The following is a 20,087-nucleotide window of genomic DNA, read 5'->3' as shown; positions in this document are numbered from 1 at the left end:
TCATTGTGACCTCATCAATCTGCACCTTCAAAGTAGTATGCCACAATTAAAAGCCGTTTTTGCGTTGGCAGATTTTTACATTTTTGCCATTGACATGAATGGGTGAAATCTGATTTTCAGGTTGTAGCTCCGCCCACATGTGCAGGTGGGCCACGAGACCCCCCAGAACATATCACCCCAGGTAGTGAGGGATCTGCATACCAAGTTTCGTTCAAATCGGGCAAGACGTTTTTGCGTTGGCAGCTTTTTACATTTTTGCCATTGACATGAATGGGTGAAATCTGATTTTCAGTTTGTAGCTCCGCCCATGTGTGCAGGTGGGCAGCGAGACCCCCAGAACATATCACCCCAGGTAGTGAGGGATCTGCATTCCAAGTTTCGTTCAAATCGAGCAAGCCTTTTTTGCGTTGGCAGCTTTTTACATTTTTTCCATTGACATGAATGGGTGAAATCTGATTTTCTGTTTGTAGCTCCGACTACGTGTGCAGGTGGGCGGCGAGACCCCCAGAACATATTACCCCAGGTAGTGAGGGATCAGCATACCAAGTTTCATTTAAATCGGGCAAGCTGTTTTTTCGTTGGCATCTTTTTACATTTTTGCCATTGACATGAATGGGTGAAATCTGATTTTCAGGTTGTAGCTCCGCCCACGTGTGCAGGTGGGCCACGAGACCCCCAGAACATATCACCCCAGGTAGTGAGGGACCTGCATACCAAGTTTCGTTCAAATCGGGCAAGACATTTTTGCGTTGGCAGCTTTTTACATTTTTGCCAGTGACATGAATGGGTGAAATCTGATTTTCAGTTTGTAGCTCCGCCCATGTGTGCAGGTGGGCAGCGAGACCCCCAGAACATATCACCCCAGGTAGTGAGGGATCTGCATACCAAGTTTCGTTCAAATCGGGCAAGCCGTTTTTTCGTTGGCAGCTTTTTACATTTTTGCCATTGACATGAATGGGTGAAATCTGATTTTCAGTTTGTAGCTCCGCCCACATGTGCAGGTGGGCAGCGAGACCCCCAGAACATATCACCCCACGTAGTGAGGGATCTGCATACCAAGTTTCGTTCAAAACGGGCAAGCCGTTTTTGCGTTGGCAGCTTTTTACATTTTTTCCATTGACATGAATGGGTGAAATCTGATTTTCTGTTTGTAGCTCCGCCCACATGTGCAGGTGGGCCGCGAGACCACCAGAACATATCACCCCAGGTAGTGAGGGATCATCATACCAAGTTTCGTTCAAATCGGGCAAGCCGTTTTTGCGTTGGCAGCTTTTTACATTTTTTCCATTGACATGAATGGGTGAAATCTGATTTTCTGTTTGTAGCTCCGCCCACGTGTGCAGGTGGGCCGCGAGACCCCCAGAACATATCATCCCAGGTAGTGAGGGATCTGCATACCAAGTTTCGTTCAAATTGGTCAAGCCGTTTTTGCGTGATCGCGGCACATACACACACACATACATACATACACACATACATACCTCCGATTTTATATATATAGATGAGTGGATTTGATAATGAGGGTTGCAATTAGATGATGATTATATTTGTGGTGAGTCCTAAGGATGTCATGGTATAATTGGTATAATAATAATTGTTGTTGCACAAAGAGATGTTATTAAGCTTGAAATTTGTTATAATGAGCTGTTTTTAGAATTGTAAACCGCTATAGCACTTCATTTTTTAGCGGTATATTAAGCATTAAAATCAAATCAAGTCCAGATCTGTTTAGCTATAATCGAGACACAGGCTATAGAAGTCTACCCAGCATTAGCCATGTTCTCCAACTACTGCAGTTGTCATCAAAGCCCATCAAAGCCATCCAGATCTGTCTAGTCATCCTCTCATAAAATAATATGCTGTTATGGATCTGACAAGGGGTTAATTAAGCTTATACAGTCTTTTAGAAAGTCCCTATTCTTAGTGAAGGGATACATTATGAATCTTAATTCACTCAACCTTTCTTCATTAACTAATTTTCAATATGTACAGTAGATGCAACATGGCTTAGAAAAAGGGAAATGGCACAATAGAAGTAAAACATATCAAAAGTGAATACCGTATTTTCTCGCATATAACGCGCGCGTTATACGTGGTTTTTATGTACCGCGCACACCCTTGCGCGTTATACGCGTGAGCGCGTTGTACAAAATTTTTTTTACATAGTTCCCCCCCACGTCTGATTCACCCCCCCCCGCAGGACCGCTCGCACCCCCACCCCGAAGGACCGCTCGCACGCACCCGCACCCCCAAGGACCGCTCGCACGCACTCCCACCCGCACCCACACCCCCACCCTGAAGGACCGCTCGCACCCCCACAGCCTCCCAACCCCCCCCCCATCATGTAGAAGCTCCTACCGGTGTCCTGCAGCTTCCTCTTGGCGGTCCCGACACCCGATACGATCGGGGCAAGAGGGAGCTCAAGCCCTCTTGCCCCAGCCAACCGCGGCACATCCGACACGATCGGGGCAAGAGGGAGCTCAAGCCCTCTTGCCCCCCTGACTCCCCGACACGATCGGGGCAAGAGGGAGCTCAAGCCCTCTTGCCCCCCTGACTCCCCGACACGATCGGGGCAAAAGGGAGCCCAAGCCCTCTTTCCCCGCCGACTCCCCAACTCCCCGACAATATCAAGGTTCAAGGTTTCAAGGTTTATTAATTATTTGATGAATCGCTATATCTTTATACAAAGCGATGTACATAGTAAAAAATACAATTAAGTTAAAACACATACAGTATATATAAACAATAGAAATCCAACATGACCAACAGCAATTGGGAGGGAAGGGGGGTTAAAGTTACATCTATTATATTGGGAAATACATTTAAAGGAAAAAACATTAGGGAATAAGGGAATTTTAAAAGCAGAATTAAAAATAAAATAAATTTTAGATATTAAAAGCCCGTTTAAAAAGAAATGTTTTTAGGGATTTCTTAAAAGATAAAATGTCTTTTTCAATTTTTATGTATTGGGGCAATGAATTCCACCATTGGGGGCCAACTACAGAGAACATATCTAATCGTCGAGTGCCTATTATTTTTAAAGAGGGAACAACTAAGTTTTGGGAAGATGATCTGAGTGTGCGTGTGGAACTATAAGGAATTAACATTTTAGAAATGCATTGGGGTTGATTGAATATCAGATTTTTAAATATGAGTAACAAGACCTTAAATTCTATTCGCTGGCAAATAGGGAGCCAATGTGATTTGATGAAGAGAGGAGTTACATGATCAAATTTTTTGGCGTCATGGATTAATTTAATAGCAGTATTTTGAACAATTTGAAGTTGTTGTTTTTCAAGTCCTCCTGGCCCTGGCGACCCCCCCCCCCCGCTAGTTGTTCGGGCCAGGAGGGAGCCCAAACCCTCCTGGCCACGGTGACCCCCCTACCCCCACCCCGCACTACATTACGGGCAGGAGGGATCCCAGGCCCTCCTGCCCTCGACGCAAACCCCCCTCCCCCCAACGACCGCCCCCCCCAAGAACCTCCGACCGCCCCCCCAGCCGACCCGCGACCCCCCTGGCCGACCCCCATGACACCCCCACCCCCCTTCCCCGTACCTTTGTATAGTTGGCCGGACAGACGGGAATCAAACCCGCCTGTCCGGCAGGCAGCCAACGACGGAATGAGGGCGGATTGGCCCATCCGTCCCAAATCTCCACCTACTGGTGGGGCCTAAGGCGCCTGGGCCAATCAGAATAGGCCCGGGAGCCTTAGGTCCCACCTGGGGGCGGGGCCTGAGGCACATGGGCTCAACCCGACCATGTGCCCAAGGCCCCGCCCCCAGGAGGGACCTAAGGCTCCCGGGCCTATTCTGATTGGCCCAGGCGCCTTAGACCCCACCAGTAGGCGGAGCTTTGGGACGGATGGGCCAATCCGGCCTCATTCCGTCGTTGGCTGCCTGCCGGACAGGCGGGTTTGGCTCCCGTCTGTCCGGCCAACTATACAAAGGTACGGGGAAGGGGGGTGGGGGTGTCGTGGGGGTCGGCCAGGGGGGTTGCGGGTCGGCTGGGGGGGCGGTCGGAGGTTCTTGGGGGGGCGGTCGTTGGGGGGAGGGGGGTTTGCGTCGAGGGCAGGAGGGCCTGGGATCCCTCCTGCCCGTAATGTAGTGCGGGGTGGGGGTAGGGGGTCGCCGTGGCCAGGAGGGTTTGGGCTCCCTCCTGGCCCGAACAACTAGCGGGGGGGGGGGGTTCGCAAGAGCCAGGAGGACTTGGGCTCCCTCCTGGCCCGATATTGTCGGGGAGTTGGGGAGTCGGCGGGGCAAGAGGGCTTGGGCTCCCTTTTGCCCCGATCGTGTCGGGGAGTCGGGGGGGCAAGAGGGCTTGAGCTCCCTCTTGCCCCGATCGTGTCGGGGGTGCCGCGGTTGGTTGGGGCAAGAGGGCTTGAGCTCCCTCTTGCCCCGATCGTGTCAGGGGTGCCGCGGTTGGCTGGGGCAAGAGGGCTTGAGCTCCCTCTTGCCCCGATCGTGTCGGGGAGTCGGGACCGCTAAGAGGAAGCAGTAGGACACCGGTAGGAGCTTCTACATGATGGGGGGGTCGGGAGGCTGTGGGGGTGCGAGCGGTCCTTCAGGGTGGGGGTGCGAGTGGGAGTGCGCGCGAGCGGTCCTTCGTGGTGGGGGTGCGAGTGGTCCTGGGGGGGGTGAATCGGACGTCGGGGGTTGGGGCATCAGGCTTTCAGAGTGGGGACAGGACTTCAAGGGGGGACAGGACTTCAAGGGGGAGAGGAGAGTCGGGCGGGCGAAAGGAGAGTCGGGGTGGCCAGAGGAGAGTCAGGGCGGGAGAAAGGAGAGTCAGGCGGCGACGGGAGAGTCGGGCAGCATGCGTGGTATACGGGTGTGCGCGGTATATAAAAATTTCTGTACATAAATTTGTGTTTTTTGCGCGCTATACCCGTGTGCGCGTTTTACACGGGTGCGCGTTATCTATGTGAAAATATGGTACTAACTTTAACCCTTTAATTGGCAGATAGTGAAATGGCTGCTTTACGTAACTTTTTAGTTGAACGAGAGCAACAGTGCCAAGTAAACAGGCATTTGGAAATGCAGGTCTCCCATAAGAACCATAGAAGACCTTCTGAACAACAATGCCAAATAAAGGGCTACCTAAAAATAAGTCTGTTTTCATATTTGAAAAGTTCATTCCTATATCTTTCTATTAGACAATGAGAGAGAGAAAAAAATGTGAATTATATGCTTAGAAAATAAAGGGGCTGATATTTCAGACTTGGGAGTTAGTTAGTCTGACTCCCATGGTCAGTGCTGAGCCTGGATATTCAATGCCAGTGACTGGCATTGAATATCTGTTTTATTTTTAGCCGCTATAAATTTAGCTGGCTATGTCAATATTCAGTGCTTGCTGTATTATCCACTAAGGATTTAATAGAAAGCAAGCACACCATTCAAGTTTCTGATTAAGACCTTGAAAATGGCCTCAGGGGAAGAAGAAGGAAAAAAACAACAGGAGATCAAATGCCTCATGGGTAAGCAAGCAGTAGAGAGTGGAATGAGGTCCACAAAAAGTAAGGACCGATATTCAGCACTATTTAGCCAACTGGGAATGGCTCCCAGCTGGCTAAATAGCACATAGCTGGTTATCTGCCAATATTCAATGGGAGAACACTGGCTAGCTCCCACTGAATATCCCGCGTGACATAGCCAGTCACCATTAATATTTAGCAGTTAACCAGCTAAGTTCAGTGGCAAGTCTACTTTTTGGCTGCTAGGAATTAGCGAGCCAACTGATGAATATTGGTCTAGCTGGCCACAAAAAAACCCTTTGGAAAGTCAATGCCAGTCAATGAATATGGCATCGGCTTTGAATTTCTGGTTTCACCACTGACCACAGGAGAAAGCTGGATTTCAAGTGGGTAGAATCCAAGAACAGAACAGACACCTGTACAGTATGTATTAAAATAGCAGATAAAAGCAGCAATCAAGATGAGACAAGTAGAACCTGGAGAAGTGGACTTGACATGGCTGTATTTAAGTCAATGTGCCTGTACTCTGTTTTAGCAGACCAAGGTGGAGTGAATTTGTGAAGACTTTCTATCTCAATGTCATTTTGAATGGTGTAGCAGGATTTTGTTAGCTCAACTAATTATCCTTTTACAAAGTCATGTTAGGCTTTTTTATCGCTGGCCACAGCGGTATTAGCTCCAATGTTCATAGGAATTCTATGAGCATTGGAGCTAATTCTATGAGCATTGGAGCTAATACTGAAATGGCTGGCAATAAAAAGGCCAAAAGTTGCTTTGTAAAAGGAGGGGTATATGAGATGCTAAGGTTTGTGAACACAGTGAACCTGATATTGTTGAACGAGAGCAACAGTGCCAAGTAAACAGGCATTTGGAAATGCAGATCTCCCACAGTGTGCATCTGAGAGTAAAGTACACTCACAAATTTATGCTTATACACTCATATCAATGAGGGATCTTCAAAACATTTCCGCACTTTTATTTATTAAATATCTCCAAAAGCAAATTACATCACTTCCTGTAAGGTGAGCCGGCTTACCTGACTGACTAGTCACATGACATTCTATGACATGCCCTCTTACCACTTCTCCTGCCCCAACCATTTTCCATGAAATTATGAGAGTGTGGTCAAACTTTCATGAAAAAAAAAAAAGAAAGTGCGGAAACTTTTTGAAGAATCCTCGTACATGAGTAGTTTTTGCCAGTATGTACATTTTTGTCTTTATCAGGAGGGGTAGAGATACACTTGCAAAATGTAAGGCAGTTTAAAAAAAAAAAAAATCACAGCAAGCACCTAGATGCCCCAAAATTTCAGTGTACACCCTAGTACATAAAATTATTCTCTATGGAAATAGCACTTGTAGCTTTATGCAACACTTTTCTCTAAGACTTTCAATAATCTGCTGTAGATTCCAAAACTAATTAGAACCACCTACATAGCATATGGCAGATAAATAATAACTGTGACTAGTGATCTGTAGGGCTACTGTTAATTAGAATCTTATTGTTTTTAAGCAGCAGGAATTAGTTGAATAAATGTAATTATCCTCACTAGAGTGCATGTACATTTACTTATATCAAAGCACAGAAATGTCTTATGTCCTGCACTCTACTTTATTCATAAGCAGCTTCTTGGGGAGATATGTAATGTAGACTTTTAGCAAGGAAAATTCTTCCTTTTTTTAATGGAAGAAGGCTAGTCAAGGTCATAAAATGAAAGAAGAGTTGAGAAAGCTGAATTATGGAGACTATTGTATCTTATACAGTATAATAAATTACTACTATTGTACAACACTAAAAATGCATTTCTAATAAGCAACAACCGAAGCCTGATTACTTAGGTTAAAACAGCTAAGAAGACCAGGTTTTAACCAAATCTCAATATATTCTAATCTTTGAGAGTACTAGTAAAAAATGAAAAGAATAAACCCTTTAGTTTTAATTTGTTTCTAAAATTGTATGCACTCTTCTTTTATGGGGCTAAAGCAATGGTCTCCAACATGAGGCCCCAAAATTGCATGCATCCCCTGAAGTAGGGTTACCATATGGCTCTAGAAAAAAGAGGATTGGATTGAGACATCTGGGTTTTACTTCCACAATGGAATCAGTCATCCTTTTCCTGCAGCCATATGGTAACCCTACCCTGAAGTCCTCCATTGTGGCCCTGAAATGTTTGGCTGAAATGTTCTTCATATCATGTAAGTAAGTTAATTTCAATCTTATCCGCTTGATATAGTAATTAAAATAATCTCTTAAGTGTGTTACTCAGATGTCTCAATCAAAAATAAAGTGAGATAAGCAAACATGCACATGATAAGTATCACAAATCCTATGATATCCACTATCAAACCAGCTGTCCTCAAATATTAGACAACCTTCATTTGAAGGCAGGGTATTATCAATGAATAGGAACAGTCTTGCCAAAACCGATGCATTTTGGATTACAATAGCAAGAGCAGCACAAAATAAGTACAGGATTAAGATCGCACTGATATTGGATGATTTATTTAATATTTATTTTTGTGGACAGTCTTCTCTTACATGCATATTGGTTGTGATGAGGCACAATATCACCTGTTCTAATCACATTTAGGAAAGGTTTTAAAACTGAGCACAATCACATTATTTTATCATACTATTTTGCTAGTATTGAGGTTGATTGTCCATATGTTGCCATGTCTAGTAGCACTATAGAAATGGTCAGTAGTAATAGTTACATAGAGTAGCTCTGAGGCTGAACAAATTCTTTTTTTTTCTGCCAGCTTTTTCGAAAAGAAACTTACCATTTATTGCTTTAAATTTCTACAGACGATTTGCTTCATAATGACTACAAGAAATGAATAACTGAGTGTACCTAATGAGGTGAGATAAACGGCATTCCACAGACTGTGAGAAACTCCATGGGGTGTAATAGGGCAGGACTTGTGTAACATCTTTCCACAATCCGTCGCTTTCTCTCTCTCTCTCTCTGCAGGTAAGCACTAAATTCTAAAATTTCCAAAGACAAGGCAGATACAATGGGTTTGCGTTTTGATCAAAACCTTTTTGTCTTCCTTTACACCCGGGCAAATAAAAAAGAAATATAAACGAAGGCCCCCTTTTATCAAGCTGCGTTATGTTTTGTTTTGTTTTTTATCACAGACTGCTGAGGTAAAAGCTTCAACGTTCACAGGAATTCCATGAGCGTCGGAGCTTTTACCACAGCGGCCTGCGATAAAAACCCTAGCGCAGCTTAATAAAAGGGGGCCTTAGGCAGATGCAGGGCTAATGTTTGCATGTGTGTGTAGGACCATTTGTTAACTGCCTGCTAGCTGTTGCTATGACATCAAGTCACTCTAAAATATACCTTGAAGTCTGTGTCAATAAAATACAACTATACTATAAGACAGGGGTGTCAAACTCAATCACATAAGGGGCCATAAGTCACGAGCCAATTTTTTTATTAAGATATTTAGGGGTCCTTTTATTAAGGTATGCTAACCAATTTAGCGTGCGCTAAGCATTTTAGCGCGTGCTAATCATGCACTAAACACTAATGCGTGCATGTTAGTCCATGGACACATTAGCATTTAGCGCTTGCGTAGATTTAGCGCACTTTAAACATGCGCTAAAACGCTTAGCGCACCTTAGTAAATCAGAGGGGATAGTCTTAGCAGATGTATAGGATTACAACCTCTCCAACCGCACGCCAGCTCTGTGATGTAAACAAAATAAATAAAAAGGACATGTCTGTACTAGGATGAATAAACGTACAATTTATAAGAAGTCTCTATCTCTGGAAATTTTTTGAACAACAAAAAAAAGTGTAACTGATCTTTTATTTGGAAAAAACTATATAGCCCTACTTTTAAGAATGAGGACCCTGCTCATGCATACAAAGCCAATACTCAAGACAGTGCGCTTCCCCCAAATCCTAGCGGTCTACTCTCCCTTGGATGCCAGGAGTCTCACCACCTTCCTGGCAGAGACTCAAGAGAATTGAGGCTCCGAACAGATGGAGGAGGAGAGGAAGGGAGCGGAAGTGGAACCTGCTCCAGAGTCAGAAACCAAAGGCCAAACGGAGGGAGTGAAAGCGAAGGTAGCCTCTGAGACTCCGGAGACAGGGGCGTAAATAGAAAAGCAACTGCACCAGGCTGCAGCAGCTGCCCAAAACATCCATCCCAGTTTCCAGTTCCTGGAATAGAAGTACGGCTACTACCACTGCAAGGACTGCAACCTCCGTTGCGAAAGTGCCTATATCTGGTCTGTGCAGGGGACCAGCAAGGTCTATTTCAGACAGTTCTGAAGCGGCTGAAACTTTGGAAGGCGGCGATTCCAGCCTGGCACACCGGTACCTCTCCTGCATTAGGAAGAGAAAGTCACAGTCCATTGCTCATGCTATCACCACCAGCAACGTCAGGACAGTGAACTATAGTTCCGCCGCCCGGTGCTTGTACCCGTCTGCCAGCGGGCCAGCTTAAGTGAAATTTTGTTATTGTCTGGCGGGTCAAATTTTATTACACTGCGGGCCAGAGTTTGACACATCTGCTATAAGAGAAACAATTCATTAAATAAATGCTTCTGAGTCTGACCCATACATAAATTCATTGGTAGCAAGTATGAATTAGAAGAACCTTGGAGATGCTGTTTTTTGTTCTGGATTTGCAGAAAAAACAGAGCTGACAATAAAGTGAGACACAGAGAAGTTGTAGTTACTAGTATTTATTTACTTTAACAATGTATATAGCGGACATAATCAAAAGAAACGTCTAACTCCGATTTGGACGTAGGGCAATAGTCGTCAAAAGTCAGCAGTGGCAAAATGTCCATTTTTGAAAAGTATGTCCAAATATATATATTTTTTGAGAATCGTCTATCGTCCATGCATTTGATCACCCGGACTGCCACTATGTCTATCTTTATACCACATTCTTATCCAAAAATTCATCCAAGTCTCAAACGCCTAGAACAAGACCTTTTGGACGTGGGAGGGGCCAGCATTGTGATGGACTGGCCACCCAGACATGGCAACAGAGCAGTTGGGTACTTTACACTGCTGTGAACTTTACATAAAGGGTACCACATAAACATCTCATCAAAACTCCCTTATAGGTCATGGTGAGCCCCCCAAAAACCCCCACCCCCAAAACCCACTATACTTACCTGTCCATAACCCTTATGGCTGCAGGTGCCACCTGTATGGCAGTAGAGTAGGGTTTGTTTGGTTTTTTTTTTTGTGAGCTCACATGTTCCACCATGAATGTAGTGGTTAGAGTGGCTTATGGGCCTGGGTCCTTCTCTATGGTTCACTAGCCCACCCCAGGCTACTTAAGCCACCTCTATGCAGTTCTAAGCTTTCCTATGCTAAGTGCTGATGTTCTGGAGGCAGGTATATACATTTTTCATCTGAATTTTGTGGGGGTGCGATGGGGTCAGTGAACACGGGGGTGGGGGTCTTTACTTTGTCCCTGCAGGATGACTAAGTCTAGGTCGGCCCACATCCTGCCCACATCCCGCCCTAACCACTTCTCCAAAAATGCCCCTTTCAACTCTGGGCACACAGTGGGATCCAAAGGCCTAAAAAGTCCCTGGATATGTCTAAAAAGCTGTTTCGATTATCGGCACTTGGACAACCTATCGTTTAGATCGTCCAAGTGCCGACTTGGGCGGGTTTTTAGATGTATTTAACGTTCAATTATGAGCCCCATACAGTCTACAACTAGATGGTTTACAGAGTATGAACATGAAAAACTTAAGAAGAAACATCACAAAGCAAAATCTTAAAAACAACTACTCTTAAAATAACCCACCATATCACCGAAAGCCTTGAATATTTCACAAAAATGCTGTAACACTCAATTGTGTTTCCAATAATTTTTTTAAATCTTAACTGATCAGAACACATTTGTAACTATCCCACCAATGTGTTCTATAACTTAATACCTGCAATACAAAAAGCACATGAGCATTTTTGAAAAAAAACAAATAAACCCCATATAAGTCAAAATTGAGATGTTTTGTTCATTACATCCAAAAAGAAAAATAAAAGCCCATCTTACAGCCATTTTTGAAGAGGAAAAACACCTGTGTTTCGCTTTCAAAAATGGTTCAAAGATAGATGATTTTGCACTGAAATGTCTACAAAGAAGAGCCATTTTCCAAAGTGGTACACCCAACTTATGAATGCCAAAAAAACAGGCACTAGAATTTCTGTCTGGCATAATTTTGAGAGAAATGGCCGCACAGATGTCCCAGCAGATCAGAGGGGAAGCCTAGTGATCAGTGTGGTGGTCTTTAATCAATGGCACCCAGGTACAATTCCTTCCATAGGTCCTTTATTTTGTGTTGTGAGCCCTCCAGGAACAGACTAAAACCTACTGTACCTAACTATTTAGATAGAGTAGATAATTTGGTGGTTTTGAAGGGATAACCACATCTATCACAAATGTACCAGGTAGAGTTGGATTTGCACCTGGATCTCCTTGTTCACAGTCTACCGCACTGATAACTAGGCTACTCCTGGGAGCTGCTAGCTGCTCTGTTGAGTATACCAACAATACCTAATGCTATCTTAATGCCTGGTATTCCCTATCAGTTTCACTTCTTAAACAGATAGGAGGACAGCATCAAATGGGGGACTGAGGGGTTGAGCCTTAATCCCTCTAGTGGTCAGCTGGTCAATCTGAAATATAAGAAACTGGAAGCTGAGAATGAGCAGAGTCTTCCTGTGGGAGGAACCATGGAAGGAACCTAGGCCAAAAACTGAAGTCTGCCCTGCAAGGAAGGAAGTATGAGGGGTTGCTGAAAAGTTCTCAGCCCAACCAAAAAGGGAATGACATGCAGCCATGAAAGTTACAAGTTATTCCCCACATTCACAACCTAAGTTCAACACACTTGGCACATCGTATCTGAAGTTTCTGTAACCCTTCCAAAATATATTCTGATGTCTGGTCACTGGAATACTGCTCCACTGCTGCAATCACCTCTAAATCACTCAAAAATTGTCACCCTTTCAAACTCTTTTAAAGGTTTGGAAACAGAAAATAAATGGAGCAAGATCTGGTGAGTAGAAGTGGATGGTCTATATACTGAAACCCCAACTGTGTCAAAACATCTAATGTTTTGCCAGCCTTGTGAGCAGGTGCATTGTCTTGCTAAAAAGAAAACTCCTTTGCACAGCTTTTCTCTCCTTTTTTCTTCCAATTCCTCCTTTAATCGGCACAGCAAGTTACAGTAGTATTCTGCATTAGCTGTTTGGCCCCTTCAGAAGATAGTCAGTCATTATAACACCTTCCTGATCTCAAAACACTTGAATTTCCTTGGCCATGGAGAAACTGAGTGCCGCCATTGCATGGACTATTGTTTTGTCTCAGGATCATAGTGTGTCATTAACAGTAACTAGTCATTCCAAAAAGTTGGCTCCAACTTGCTGAACATGCTTCAAAATCAACTTGTAAGTCTCCACTCGACATTGTTTCTCATCAGCATTCAAACATTCAGGCACCCATTTGGCTGATAGCTTCTGCATACCCAGCTGCTCATGGATTATACACCCAACATGTTCCCTGGATATTTGCAGTATCTCAGAAATTGTTTTAGCCAATATTCACCGATCTGCCAAAATCAAGTCCAGACATGGTCAATAATTTCAGGAACTGACACTTTTTGAGGCCTATCAGACCTTGCTGCATCGTCGGTCTCGAAATTTCCATGCTGAAAGTTTGCACACCACTTCTTTACTGTGGAGTATGATGGGCATTTGTCACTCAATGTTTACATCATACATTCATGAATGTCCTTTGCAGTTTTCTTTTGCAGGAATAGGAACTTCATGATGGCTCAGAGTTCCACACTTTTCGTTGACATAGTTTTAATCAATGATCTGAAACAATGTCAAAACATAGCATTACAATTCTGCAAACTGGCACTTTGCAAAATAAAATAAAATTCTTTTCAGTTATAGTGGCAAAATAACACTCAGAATTTGGGAAATTGGTTGGGCTGAGAACATTTCAGCACCTACTCATAATTAAAGAAAAATAAAATGTTGACTGCCTGCTCTGAGGTTGAACTGGAATGGTGTTCAGGGCTTAACCTGATTTTTTTGTCAGGGACAATTTAGTTTATAAGCAAGGGATATAGAATGAGCATTGTCATTAAATTTAATAATGTTATATGCTTGTCTTTACAATGGTTGGATTGATGCATTGGAGTTGACAATATAAGTGTAATAAAATAACTGCATTTTATTTTTTTTTTCAATTGTAGCGTGTCTAAAACCTAGGTAGATTTTTTAAAACCCCCCCATAATATTATTTAAGAGCAAACACATACAAAATATCATGGAAAACAAATACTTAAAAATAAAAAACAAATTTCTGACAGTCCATCTTGAACTTGTTTATCTCTCCACCACTGCTTATTATCCACCCACACTAACAGCTTCCATAAAAAGTGTTGTTTTAAAAATCTTTTTAAGGGGAAGAACAAGCTAAGATGGCGACAGAGCTGGACGCGCGCTTGTGAGCTCCTGTTCCGGCGAGTTCTACAATTTCTCATTTAGTCACGATTACCTTTCCTTCTTGATGCCGAAAAGAAGGGGAAGGCAGAGGATCACTCCTCTATCTCTGTCTGCTACATCCACACTGCGCCAGACTGTAATAACTTCTTTTACAGTCCCCCTTGGCGTCGGGCATATGTGCTGCAGAACCACAGGAAAGGCTCAGCTTAGACAGCAAATTTTCGCTGAGCCCTGCTGGATCAGACCCTCCCCCTGCACCTGAATGCCAAGTTAGACCGGAACAAGACCAGTCTCAATTGACCCAACTCAAGCTGCTTCTCAAACCACCGTTGGTAACCCTGGACTCTCTTTGGTCAGCAATAGAAAACCTACATTTGATATGTACCAACGTTATTTCACTAACACTTGGGCTTCCATTAAAAATTAATCAACTTGAAACTCAGGTTCAACAATAAAACCAGAAAATATTTCAGAGGTCAAAATCTTTAATAAACAACAAGTTACAGATAAAAAGTTTTATCTACGGAAAATTGAAAATCTTGAGAACCAAACTAGGAGCCTGAATTAAGGACTCCTTTTACAAAGCCGTGCTAGGGCCTTAACACGTGGAATAGCATGCGCTAAATTGCCACGCACGCTAGCCGCTACCGCCTCCTTTTGAGCAGGCAGTAGATTTTCAGCTAGTGCGCGCTATAGCGCGTGCTATTCCAGTGCATACGTTAAAAACGCTAGCACACCTTTGTAAAAGGAGCCCTAATGTGCCCCATGTACTGCATAATTACCCCTGACCATTTTAGTAGCTGCCCTCCATCCTGTTTATCTCTTTTGAATGTATGGTGTCTAAAATTGTATACATTATTCCAAATGAGGTCTCACCAGAGGATTAAACAGAGGCACACACAGGGCCGGCATTAGGGGAGAGCAAAGAAGGCAGCTGCCCCGGGCCTCAAGGCTTTAAGGGGCCTCCTTGCCTTCTGTTTTGGGCCACGGTGGTCATCTGCTTTCTCCCTGCTTCCACGGCACGGTGGGCCCACAAAACTTTCCCCAGAAGCCTTTCCCCAGAAGTTCCGGGCCAGCCAGGCACCAATTGTCTGGCCTGGAACTTCCTCTCTGACATCAGAATTGACATCAGGGGAAGGCTTGTGGGCCTGCCGCATTGTGGAAGCAGGGATAAATCAACAGTGGTGGCTTGGAGAAATCGACGGCGGCGGCGGAAATGGCTGGAGTGGTGAAACCTATATCAAGATGATCCAGATTAAAGTAACAAAACGCCGAATGGTAGGTTTTTGATTTTTTTTTTGGGGGGGGGGGAGGTGACAGGTACTGAAAACTGGGGCACAGCTAGTTCCAGAGAAGCAAACTGAAGCCAGCTTGGACTGAGGAATCTGTAATGTTTTCCCATAGATAAACATGCTGCTCTCGGTTTCCCAAAGCTAAGCTCTCCCTTCAGATCCTAAATATAAAAAAACTCAACTCAATCAGAATGTGTGCTTCGGCTTAGGTCATGGTTCATAATAAAATCTGTTTTCTGGTTCCTATTCCTTACCATTCCCCCCCTTCTGAAATTAAGATTTTGATCTTTTTTTATAGACTAAAATAAAATCCATGTTGATCTGGAAATTGAGGATTATACCAATCTTGGAATAGCCCCTTTGCAGTGAGTCCCTAAAGTGACTCATACTGCTCTAGAGCATTGGCAATCTTTGCTTATACGAGACCCAGAACTTGGGTAGTAGCAGAGCTATGTGTTCGTATGTATGTAGAGGGGGAGGGTCAGGGAGAGAGAAAGAAAGAAAGAATGAAAGGGGGGAAGGGAGAGAGAAAGAAAGAAAGGGGCAGAGAGAAAGAAATAAAGACTGAAAGAAAGGGGGGCATGGAGAGAAAAATAAAAAGTTGGACTCCTGGAGGGACAAAGAGAGAATGAAAATGAGGTCTGGAGGAGAGAAAGCATGCAGGAGGCAAACAGAAGGGAAGAAATATTGGATGCACAATCAGAAGGAAGTGCAACCAGAGACTCATGAAATCACCAAACAACAAAGGTAGGAAAAATTATTTTATTTTCAATTTAGTGATCAAAATGTATCAGTTTTGAAAATTAATATCTGCTGTCTATATTTTGCCCTATAGTTGTCTATTTTTCTATAGTTGTTGCTGAGGTAACATTGCATAGTTTAAAGTCATCTTTCTTGACCTCTTCGAAAACCCCCCAAATATAAATGATAATTAACATTTTTTGTGCGTTCAGTGTGCTTTGTGATTGTTAATTTTTATTGTTGGTAGATCATTTTGACTTGGTCATTTTAAAAGTAGCTCGCAAGCCAAAAAAGCGTGGGCACCCCTGTTCTAGGTTACTTCACTGCTTACGGCAGCAGTAGCAGTGGGGACAAGTTGCCAGTGAGGTGAGAGCTGGAAGCGGCGGTGGAGAACAAGGCTCAGGAATGGGTCACGGTCATAAAAAGGCTACCGAAACAGGACAAGCTCTTCCAGAGCATCATGCAACCCTCCTTTCTAGGTAACCCACTGAGCAGTGCAGGCATCCTGGACTGACCAGGATGGTTTTAATTTTTCATTATTGAGTGTATCATTGCAGCATTGTGACCCAACATTTTTATTATCTAATCCACATGTTTGCATTTAGGACAACATAGGGATCCCTGAAGAAGACTATCTTGTCAAAACATGGACCATGTTGGGTCCATATGTTTCCCAGAGGTTCAGGCCTTAGACATTTTTATATGGATTATTTATTTGATTAAATAAAGCTTTCATCTTGGATATCGACTCTCCACAATTTCTTTGTTTCTCCTTTAATTTTTTTTAAAAGTTTTATGTTGGTATGTTTCTGTTGGGAGGTGATGATACCATGGTGCGTGAGATGCTATGGGGAGGGGTAAAGAAAGCTAGGGCTAAGCTGATGCTGTGCTACAGAGAGGAGTGGGGGAGTAGGGAAGGGAAAGGCTGATTCTGGGCAGATGGGGGGAGGTTGCAAAGGAAGGCTAAGACTGATTCCAAGCCACAGGACAATTTATTTATTTATCTATCCCCCCCCCCTTTACTAAACTGCAATAGTAGTTTTTAGCGCAGGGAGCCATGCTGAATGCTCCACGCACTAATTGATGATTTTGCCTCTGCAAAAGCAAGGAAGGTCCACTTTACCTATAAGTGATTTTGTTCACATTTCTGATGTTTTATACTGTTGAAGAAATCTGTTCCAATTTGTCAATTTACACAATGTAGGGTATTAAAATTGTATTACCTGTGGTACTAATGGTGATTGGAGATTAGGAGGGCAGGGATGTGAAGGAATCAGAGGGGCCTCTTAATGTCTAAAACCGGCCCTGGGCACATAACACCTTCTTTTTCCAGCTATCTATTCTCTCTATGCACCCGAGCATTTTTGTGTCGTTTGTTGTTTCTTTTTCTATCTGTATGACCACTTTAAGCTTGACAGACACAATCACTCCCAAATCCCACTCTTCTTTTAAGCAAAATGCTTAGGTTGAGCCTGATTTATAAGTTATTTCCAGACTGGCTATCAACTGTGAGTCAAGTATGATCCATTACTGCAGCAACATTCCTGAATAGCTTTCTAGCTCCTCTTTTCAGCTATCTTATTGCACTTATATTGTCAACTCCAATGCATCAATCCAACCATTGTAAAGACAAGAATATAACGTTATTAAATTTAATGACAATGCTTATTCTGCATCTCTTGCTTATAACTAAATTGACCCTACACAACAATCAGGTTAAGCCCTGAAGACCATTCTAGTTCAATAAAACGACAATCAACATTTTATTTTTCTTCAATTGGATTATCCAGCTATTCTTGGAGACAGCTAAATCCTCAAAATTTTGAATTGCATTTTTTAGACACTTGCATTTTTCACTTTTTAAAACTGATCATATCTTGTATTCCTCATATATTTATAGGAGGGCATATTGGAACCTAAGGGAATTTGAGAAGCACCTAGGATTGTAAATGGCAACAATTTCACATCTCTAGATCAGTAGTTATATCACGTGCAAATACTTATTTTTGAAATCTGAAATTTGAATTTGTATTAGGATGCAGAGTAGAGAATGACACAGGGACAAATTTGTCTCTGCCCCCGCTGGAACTCAATTTCCCCATCCCGTCCCCACAAGTTTTATTGCAATCCCTGTCTCTGCCTCATTCCTGTAAGCTCTGTCATAACCACACAAGCCTCGAACACTTATGATTTTAAAATGTTTGAGGCTTATGCAGATGAGATCAGAGCTTGCAGGAATGGGGCAGGGACAGGAAAAGAACTTGCAGGGATGGGACGGGAAAATAAGTTCCCACGGGCGATGGGGAAAAATTTGTCCCCCTGTCATTCTCTAATGCAGAGATTAAAAGAGGGTATAGCAAAGGTATGATGAGGATATCGCTTTGGATTACCTCAAAAATAGACAACACCTTTCATTTTGCATTGGGAAGTTACATTTATAATAATAATAGTAGGAGCAATAACATTAAGAATCACTGTTGGCTTTTGTATCTACTCCAAGGTATACACAAGTGACGATAGCTTAGACCTATATCTAAATCAAATGACAAGGATCCTGATCTAAAATGGTGTCTTTGATCTTCTAGGAGAACATAAGAATAGCCTTACTGGGTCAGATCAATGGTCCATCTAGCCCAGCAGCCAATCCAGATCACTAGTATTTGGCCAAAACCCAAGGAGTAAAAACATTTGATACTACCAATCCAGTGCAAGCAATGGCTTCCCCCATGTCTTTCTCAATAACTGACTATGTACTTTTCCTCCAGAAAATTGTCCAAACCTTTCTTAAAACCAGCTACGCTATCCGCTCTTACCACAATGCATTCCAGAGCTTAACTATTCTCTAAGTGAAAAAAATATTTCCTCCTATTGGTTTTAAAAGTTTTTCCCTGTAACTTCATCGAGTGACCCCTAGTCTTTGTAATTTTTGATGGAGTGAAAAATCGATCCACTTGTACCCATTCTACTCAAGATTTTATATACTTCAATCCTATCTCCCCTCAGCTGTCTCTTTTCCAAGCTGAAGAGCCCTAACCATTTTAGTCTTTCCTCATAGAAGAGGAGTTCCATTCCCTTTATCATCTTGGTCGCTCTTCTTTGAACCTTTTGTAGTGCTGCTATATCTTTCTTGAGATAAGAAGACCAGAATTGAACGCAATACTCCAGAAGAGGTCGCACCATGGAGCGATACAGAGATATTATGATATTCTTAGTCTTGTTAACCATCCCTTTTTAAAATAATTCCTAGCATCCTGTTTGCTTTTTTGGCCACCGCCTCACATTGGGTGGAAGGTTTCATCGTATTTTCTACGATGATACCCAGATCCTTTTCTTGGGCACTAACCCCAAGTTGGACTCTAGTATCCGGTAACTGTGATTTGGGTTTTCTTCCTAATGTGCATCACTTTGCATTTGTCCACATTAAATTGTATCTGCCATTTGGATGCCCAGTCTTCCAACTTTCTAAGTTCTGCCTGAAAATTTTCACAATCCGCATGCGTTTTAACAATTTTGAACAGTTTAATGTCATCTGCAAATTTAATCACTTCACTCATTGTTCCACTTTCCAAATCATTTATAAATAAGTTAAATAGCCCTGGTCCCAGTACAGATCCCTGCAGCACTCCACTCTTTACTCTCCTCTATTGAGAAAAACGACCATTTAGCCCTACCCTCTGTTTTCTATCCAGTAACCAATTCCTAATCAACAAATGAACTTTGCCACCTATTCTATGACTCTTTAATTCTCTAAGGAACCCCTCATAAGGAACTTTATCTAAAGCTAACAGAAAATCTAGATACACTAACATAACAATCAGCTTATATACCACAGGACCGTGAAGATGAGATGTACAATTGAATAAACAGAATTAGTTACTCAAGTACTTAACAAACAAATATGTTTTTAGATGTCCCCTAAATTCTGAGTAAGTACTAGAAGTCACAATCAATCAATTTAAGTTCTTGCCCCATAAAGCTGCCTGATTGGACAGTAAATGTTGGTAATTTTTTTTTTTTAAGTTTACAGCCTTTGACAGATGGAAAGATGAAGCTCAAATGCAAACGTTTCTTATGTTTATTGGTA

Source organism: Geotrypetes seraphini, chromosome 2 (assembly GCF_902459505.1).
Source record: "Geotrypetes seraphini chromosome 2, aGeoSer1.1, whole genome shotgun sequence".
Classification (NCBI taxonomy): Eukaryota; Metazoa; Chordata; class Amphibia; order Gymnophiona; family Dermophiidae; genus Geotrypetes; species Geotrypetes seraphini.
This window is presented reverse-complemented; position numbering follows the sequence as displayed.